An 8,031-nucleotide genomic window follows, 5' to 3' on the forward strand; every position below is an offset into this window, starting at 1 on the left:
GATGGCGGGGATCCAAACTCTTTGACCCCCTCATAAGTTAACTACTATTAATACTATAACCCGGCTATTTAGGACTGTATCCCTGCTGACTCAGACTACTTAGCCGAGGGTAACGTCACCGCCGAAAGCGGGGCCTACCACAATTTGCATTAATAACTTAATTCATTATCTTTCAATAATCCGACTCTTTAGGATTGTATCCTTGCTGACTCAAGCTACTGGGTTGAGGGTAACGTCGCCTTTCAAAAGAGGGGCCTACTACAATAACTAAGATAATCTCTTAAACAAGTGCAAAAGTGCGAAAATAATCAAAGGTTATACTAATACACGTGTTGGATCCAAGTGATTCATCTTGTCTATCTGTTTTTATTTTATTTTATTTTTCAGCATTTAGTTAGTTTTTATTTTCTAGTTTAAAAACCTTTTCTAACTTTTTGATTTGATTAGACGTTGAGGATAAACCGGTACTAAAAGCTCTTGTGTCCTTGGACGACCTCGGTATCTTACCAACACTATACTACGTCCACGATGAGTGCACTTGCCCATATGTGTGTCTAGTGTTAGTAAATATCGTGTTTTATAAATTTAAAACTTGGCTAAAAAGTGTAAAAGGGCTTAAAATATACATAAAAAATATAACACACTTCACGCACATCAAGTTTTTGGCGCCGCTGCCGGGGACACAAGGATTTTGAGAAAGTTAGGAATCAACGGCCTAATCATATTTTTATTTTTCTTTTTAATTTTTAGGATATTTCTTAGCTTTTCAGCTTCTGCAGGGCTCAGCACGGGCCGTGCCTGGTCGGACACGGGCCGTGCCCAGCATCGTTACTGGCAGTTTTTGTTTTCCAAGTTACAGAAGGCTGACCACGGGGCCGTGCCGGTGCAACACGGGGCCGTGTCCAACTTCCAGTAACTGGGATCTGGAAAACAATCACTGAAACTCCGACCACGGGCCGTGTTCGCTAAACACGGGGCCGTGGTGAACCTTCTGACCAACATTCTTTTCTGTTTTTATTGCAGAACTTGGAACCCGACGCCAACCTCACGTAGTGTATGAGCTCCAGTTCCAATAAAGACATAAAAGAACCACTAGAAGAACCCGAACGCTTTCTCAGAAAAAGGTTAAAAGCCAAAAACCAAGAGAAGGTTTCGGGTGACCCACCTCCAATGGCGGACCAACGTACCCTTATGGATTACCTACGACCCACCGTAGATAATCTAGGCGCCGCTATCAATGCTCCGAATGTCGAAGCTAATAACTTCGAACTTCGGCCGCATTTGATACAAATGCTCCAAAACTCCGCAACCTTCCACGGGCTTGCGGACGAGGATCCCCATCTACATATAACTAATTTCTTGGAAATATGTGATACCTTTCGGATCAATGGAGAATCAAACGACGCCATCCGCCTCCGTATGTTTCCCTTCTCACTAAAAGACCGAGCGAAAGCTTGGCTCAACGCCCTCCCAGTTGGATCGGTAAACACCTGGGATGAACTAGCCCAAAAATTTCTATATAAGTATTTCCCTCCCGCTAAAACTGCTAAGTTAATGACTGAAATTAATACATATTCACAAGAGGACGGGGAATCCTTATATGAAACTTGGGAAAGGTTCAAGGAGCTATTACGCAAGTGTCCCCATCACGGCCTCGCAATATGGCAACAAGTATCCACTTTCTATAATGGATTGTTGCCACACACTAGGCAGATACTTGATTCTAGCTCCAGGGGACTTTTAGGTAATCGACGCCCACACGAAATATATAATCAAATTGAGGAAATTGCTCAAACCAATTTTCAATGGCACACCCCCCGGGGAAACAAGTCTATCGCCCCGGGCACCCATAAGGTCGATGAAAGCACTTCTTTACAAGCCCAATCGAGGCCCTTTCTTCAAAGATAAAAAAATTGGAAATGACAAAAACAGTCTCGGTTATGGCTTGTGAAGGGTGTGGTGGGTCACATGAAAATTGGAGTTGCATGAAAGAAACAGACGATCAACAAGAAATGGTAAACTACATTGATAATAGACCTAGGCCATCGGGTCCCCCAACGGGAACTTACAACCAAGGATGGCGAAACCACCCAAACCTTGGTTGGAGGGAACCCGGCAATAGTAGTAACCAACAAACCCAACGAACAAACTTTCAGCAACTAAGAAATGAGTCACAAAATTTCACTCAACAACAAAGTGGACGAGAAAGGCTCGAAGATACTGTATCTCGCCTCGTCTCCGACACTGATAAGAAAAACTCGGAAAGATTTCTACAATTAGAATCAATTTTTAGAAATCAACAAGCTAGTATTCAAAACATAGAAAAACAATTAAATCAAATAGCTCAAAATTTTGCCGAGAGACCGCAAGGCGCATTACCTAGCAATACCGAAACGAACCCAAAAGCGCAAGTTCACCTCATCACACTACGGAACCGCACCGTAGGGCCTGCAGAAGTGCCACCACCAACGGAAGAAACAGTACCCACACCTCTGCAGGAAAAGAACTCCCCTCCGTCACCAGAGCCTACCAAGGCTCCTCGAGTTCCATACCCCGGTAGGTTAATTCGTCAAAAGACCAATGAGCAATTCGCAAAGTTCGAAAGTCTGTTAAAACAATTGCATGTCAATATTCCTTTTATCGAAGTCCTAACCCAAATGCCCAAGTACTCTAAATTCATGAGGGACTTCCTTACACATAAAAAGAAAATTGAAAGTTTGCAATTAGTCAATTTAGGCGAAGAATGCTCCGCCCTCGTACTCAATAAACTTCCCCAAAAGAAAATCGATCCCGGAAGCTTCACGATTCCCTGCTCAATAGGGGAATCACCCGTTCGTAATGCCTTAGCCGACCTTGGGGCTAGCATTAACCTCATGCCCTCATCAATGTTCAAAAGACTCGGCTTAGGAACCACGAGCCCTACAAAAATGAGCATACAACTCGCTGATCGATCCGTCAAATTCCCACAAGGTGTCATCGAGAATGTCTTGGTAAAGGTAAGCAGATTCGTTTATCCAGCTGACTTTGTCATACTCGATATGGAGGAAGACACCGAGGTCCCCCTCATACTAGGGAGACCCTTCCTTGCCACCTCCCAAGCAGTGGTAGATATGAATGACGGGACACTCACCTTGAGGTATGGGGATGATGAAGTGAAGTTCGGAGTTGGGAAGAGAATAGAGGACGACGACCCGGTCAATTACATGAAGGTTATTGATTCGAGCTTGGATGCTGCTCTCCGACGGTGTAACATGGGACGCCAGGCATCCCACTTAGAAAACATATAACCTCGCATTGGGTCTAGCCAAGGACCCTTATAAACGTGGCGCACCACGAAGGCATTCCGCGGAACTATCCTTAGTTTAGTTTAATCTTTTAGTTTTAATTTGCAGAATAAAACACACTCATGGTGGTAATGGATGAAAAAGGGAACGAGAAAAATGGCCCCATGCACAAAGAACAGAGCAACCCGACATAAATCTCCATCACAGAAGGCTCAACACGGGCCGTGCCCAACCAACACGGCCCCGTGCTGAGCCACCTGCAGAAAAAACGCCCAGTTCAGGTAACTGGACACGGGCCGTGTTCAGCGGACACGCCCCCGTGTCCAGGCTTCTGTCTTATTTCTTTAATTTCTGTTACTGGCACCTGACCACGGGGCCGTGCCCGGTCACCACGGGGCCGTGTCCAGGATGCCAGTAACATAAATCTTTGCTTTTTAACCCACTTTTACACATTCTAATCAACCGAAAATCTTATTTTTGGGACACATTGAGGACAATGTGTAATTTAAGTGAGGGGGGGATGCTAAAACCTTGAATTTTGCAAATCCTAATTACAAGCCTTACACAAAACTCTATTGGAACCGCTAAACACCCCAAATTTTTTCAAAAACTTTTCGTTTTTTTACTTGTCTTGGTTTAACTTGGGAATAACAAGCTCTAAAAAGGTTATATTTTTATAAATTTACAACCGATAGCGTCGTGATAACAAAGAACCAACATAAGAAAATTACGAAACGGCATAACAAGTCTAGTTAAAAATTCGATTATATATACTTGATCGCATTAAAAACCCATTCCCACAAAAGTGAGTTTTGAGCCTTTATTGAGCATACAAATATACATCTTTAGACTAAATGCTCATTTTTCGTTTCTTGTGTGAATAGCCGCTTGGTTCTTACAACTCTAGAACTTGCCACGACGATACATTCCCGGTCCTTACCAACTTAAACCCAAGTAAGTAAGTGATGGAGGCATTAGGACTAACCATATTTTTCTTTCTACACCATTATTTTTCATTTTTTTTACCACCTACCCAAAATCCCCCTAGTTAGCCCCTTTGAGCCTAAACCTTTCATTTCATTACCCTAAAACCCTTTTTACCCACCAAAAACCCTTTTTTTATTTTTCACCCTTTATTTTAGTAACAAGCTCGGTTTTTCGTAAGCTCGCTATTTTATGTGACTTATCAAAAAAAAATGATGAAGTCAAAAACAAACAAAAGCTATATAAAAGCTTGTTTGGAGAAATACTTCAAAATAAAAAGTCACTAAAAACAAGGTGTGTCACGAAAACCGAAGCTTTTTACGATTTTCGCCCTTTTACTAACCACTAACCCAACCACCCACCTTTAACCCAAGCCTAACCCTTCACCCAAAAAGTCCTCTTGATATTTACAAAGGTAAAAAGTTAAAAAGGAGGAGGATTGATTGCTTGGCAAGCCTATGGAAGGCGTAAGTTCCATGCCGCTCTCGAGTGATTCACTAAAAAAATTACACCTTCGGCCGAGCGTCGAGTGATCTCCCGTGAGGTATGTGAACTTGTATATAAATAGAATTTTAATAAGGCATGCTATGCCCGAATAAGTAATAAACGTTCTAAATAAATCATAACGAATAGGATTGTAAATAAATAAAAATAAAACTTACAAAGATCTTGGATTCCCGACACTCTATGACAAGCCAAAAACTTTCTCTTCTACCTATTCCATTTGGGAGTGTAAGCCACATTTAAAGAGTTTTGCTTGAGGACAAGCAAAAGTTCAAGTGTGGGGGTATTTGATGTGTGTAAAATACAACATATAAATCACATCAATTAAGGCATAAAACTAACCCTTTTTAAGTACTAATGTTGGAAAAAGAATGTTTTTGTTTTTCTTTTGTATTTTCAGGATGAAATGAGCTCAAATTCACAAAAGAAGCAAAAAGACAACTAATTCTAGCATAAATACAAGAAAAGGAATAAAAGTAGACTGCCCGGACCCTCAACGGCATCCTCCAAGGCAAAGAAGAGAAAGCAGAAGTCTGAACACGCCCCGTGCTCAGCCAGCACGGGGCCGTGCCCAAGAAGCAGCATAAAAGACAAACTTATAGAAGCTTCCATTGCCCACCACGGGGCCGTGTCCAGCGGGCACGGGGGCGTGGTGAAAGTACAGCAGGCGCATTAATTGTAATTGTGAATTACAATTAATGAGGAGAGAGAGTGTCAGACGGGCACGGGGGCGTGTCCAGCGGACACGGGGCCGTGCCCAGCCTTCTGTTCAGCCTATAAATAGGAGTGTTTGGTTTCATTCCATCTCATCCCTTGGCACACCACCTCTCTCACACTTCATCCACCACCCACCACCACCATAACACCATCATCCACCACCATCATCCATTGTCCACCATAGAGTGTGTGAGTCGTCTCGGGATCCAAGATTGATCGTAAGAGTTCTTGACAATCAAGGCCATGTTTGCCTAAGTCTCTTACATCACTTGGTGAAGACAAGTGTTTAGTATAATACTTTTTATTTTTAATCTTTTGCACTTTTTATCTGGTTTTGTATTAATGACTTTAATAACTAGTTGCTTATGTTGAAGGTGATCTTTCCTTATCGTTTGTCCGTGGTGTCTTGGCATTATTTTACTGTCTATATAAAATAAAAGATTTTCACCATTCATATCTCCACGGTCTATATGGAGGTATGTTAGCTACCTGGTCGGGGGTTAAGGGAACGGTTTGGTAAGGGTCTTGCCCTTGTTCAGCGTTTAGAGGTCCTGCTTGGGACCTGGGTCAAATTTAGTAGGATCTCCTTCAATGCCCATAGGTATTGGATGGCGGGGATCCAAACTCTTTGACCCCCTCATAAGTTAACTACTATTAATACTATAACCCGGCTATTTAGGACTGTATCCCTGCTGACTCAGACTACTTAGCCGAGGGTAACGTCACCGCCGAAAGCGGGGCCTACCACAATTTGCATTAATAACTTAATTCATTATCTTTCAATAATCCGACCCTTTAGGATTGTATCCTTGCTGACTCAAACTACTGGGTTGAGGGTAACGTCGCCTTCAAAAGAGGGGCCTACTACAATAACTAAGATAATCTCTTAAACAAGTGCAAAAGTGCGAAAATAATCAAAGGTTATACTAATACACGTGTCGGATCCAAGTGATTCATCTTGTCTATCTGTTTTTATTTTATTTTATTTTTCAGCATTTAGTTAGTTTTTATTTTTCTAGTTTAAAACCTTTTTCTAAATTTTTGATTTTATTAGACGTTGAGGATAAACCGGTACTAAAAGCTCTTGTGTCCTTGGACGACCTCGGTATCTTACCAACACTATACTACATCCACGATGGGTGCACTTGCCCATATGTGTGTCTAGTGTTAGTAAATATCGTGTTTTATAAATTTAAAACTTGGCTAAAAAGTGTAAAAGGGCTTAAAATATACATCAAAAATATAACACACTTCACGCACATCAGTATGCAACAAATGAACATACATAGCATGAAATGTAATGTAAAATAATGTACTAGGTATGCAACAAATGGACATACATAGCATTAAATGAAATGTAAAACAATGTACAAAGTATGCACTAAATGGACGTACATAGCATAAAATGAAATGTAAAGCAATGTACTAAGTATGCACTAAATGGACATACATAGCATAAAACGTATTGTAAAACGATGTACTAAGTATGCACTAAATGGACATACATAGCAAAAACATAATGAAATCATGTACTACTAGTGTACTAATGAACATAGCAAGTATATGATATGGAAAACATGGAAAGCATGGAAATAACAAGTAAGCACTTGTGTTTCACCCCAAAACATTTGAAAAACAGTAAAAGAGGGGTCTATGTACTCACTTGAGGGTGTGTCACACCCCCAAAATCCACCTGCGGAGTATCACCGCTGGGGAGCGTGACTAACCAGGATCAAGCCACCAATCATATTGAACATGTAAATAAATAGTAATAATTATCCATCAATACGAAAGGTGTTTATCAAAACCAACATAAGTAAATATAGCGGAAGCATTAAAGTAAAAACCCAATCGTAAGTATCAATGTATGAAATGTTATAAGTGTTTAATAAGCGTTCACGATCCATTGCCCACAACGACCTGCTCCTCCTTGTGCAAGCTCCAAATAGTACCTAAGGTCCTGCAAGGCATGCAGCAGATAATCAACAACTAGTTGAGCGAGTTCACAGAAACTAAGTTCGTAACAGTAATGAGTATGTTCATCTAGTGGGGGCTTCCCATGCATGTATGTACTAATGGTGGGGGTTTCCCATGCCTTGTATATATATTACTAGTGGGGGATTCCCACGTTTATCTTTACTAATGGGGGCTTCCCAATATGGTACTTACTAGACTATTTGCAACCATGTGTTCTTCTTAAACCGAGAACAGGAATACGTACATGGTCACGCAGGATTTACGTGAGTGCCCTTCCCCGAGGACAGTGGTACGTGTGGGGTTTACGTAGGATTTACGTAAGTGTCCTTCCGAGCCGGAAGACAGTAGTGGGTATTAGGTTACGTAGGATTTACGTAAGTGTCCTCCCGACCCGGGAGACAATGGTAGATACTAGTTTACGTAGGTTTTACGTAAGTGTCCTGACTATCCTGAGGACGATGGTCTATAGTCTAGTGATTGCGTAAGTACGAGTAATCATTCCATGTCAAACGTTCCAACCCAATTCCCCACCCGGGAATCCCATGCCTTGGCTGTGTGAACTCAC

At 41.6% G+C, this 8,031-nt stretch overlaps 1 non-coding gene across 1 annotated transcript; it reads right to left on the reverse strand.

Moving 5' to 3' along the window:
- Positions 1-1,548: 1,548 nt before the first annotated feature.
- On the reverse strand, positions 1,549-1,655 carry LOC118490920. The gene has a single exon (XR_004890145.1). It is a non-coding gene; the product is annotated as a small nucleolar RNA R71 (small nucleolar RNA).
- Positions 1,656-8,031: the final 6,376 nt, after the last annotated feature.

The sequence above is a fragment of the Helianthus annuus genome, chromosome 3, assembly GCF_002127325.2.
Source record: "Helianthus annuus cultivar XRQ/B chromosome 3, HanXRQr2.0-SUNRISE, whole genome shotgun sequence".
Classification (NCBI taxonomy): Eukaryota; Viridiplantae; Streptophyta; class Magnoliopsida; order Asterales; family Asteraceae; genus Helianthus; species Helianthus annuus.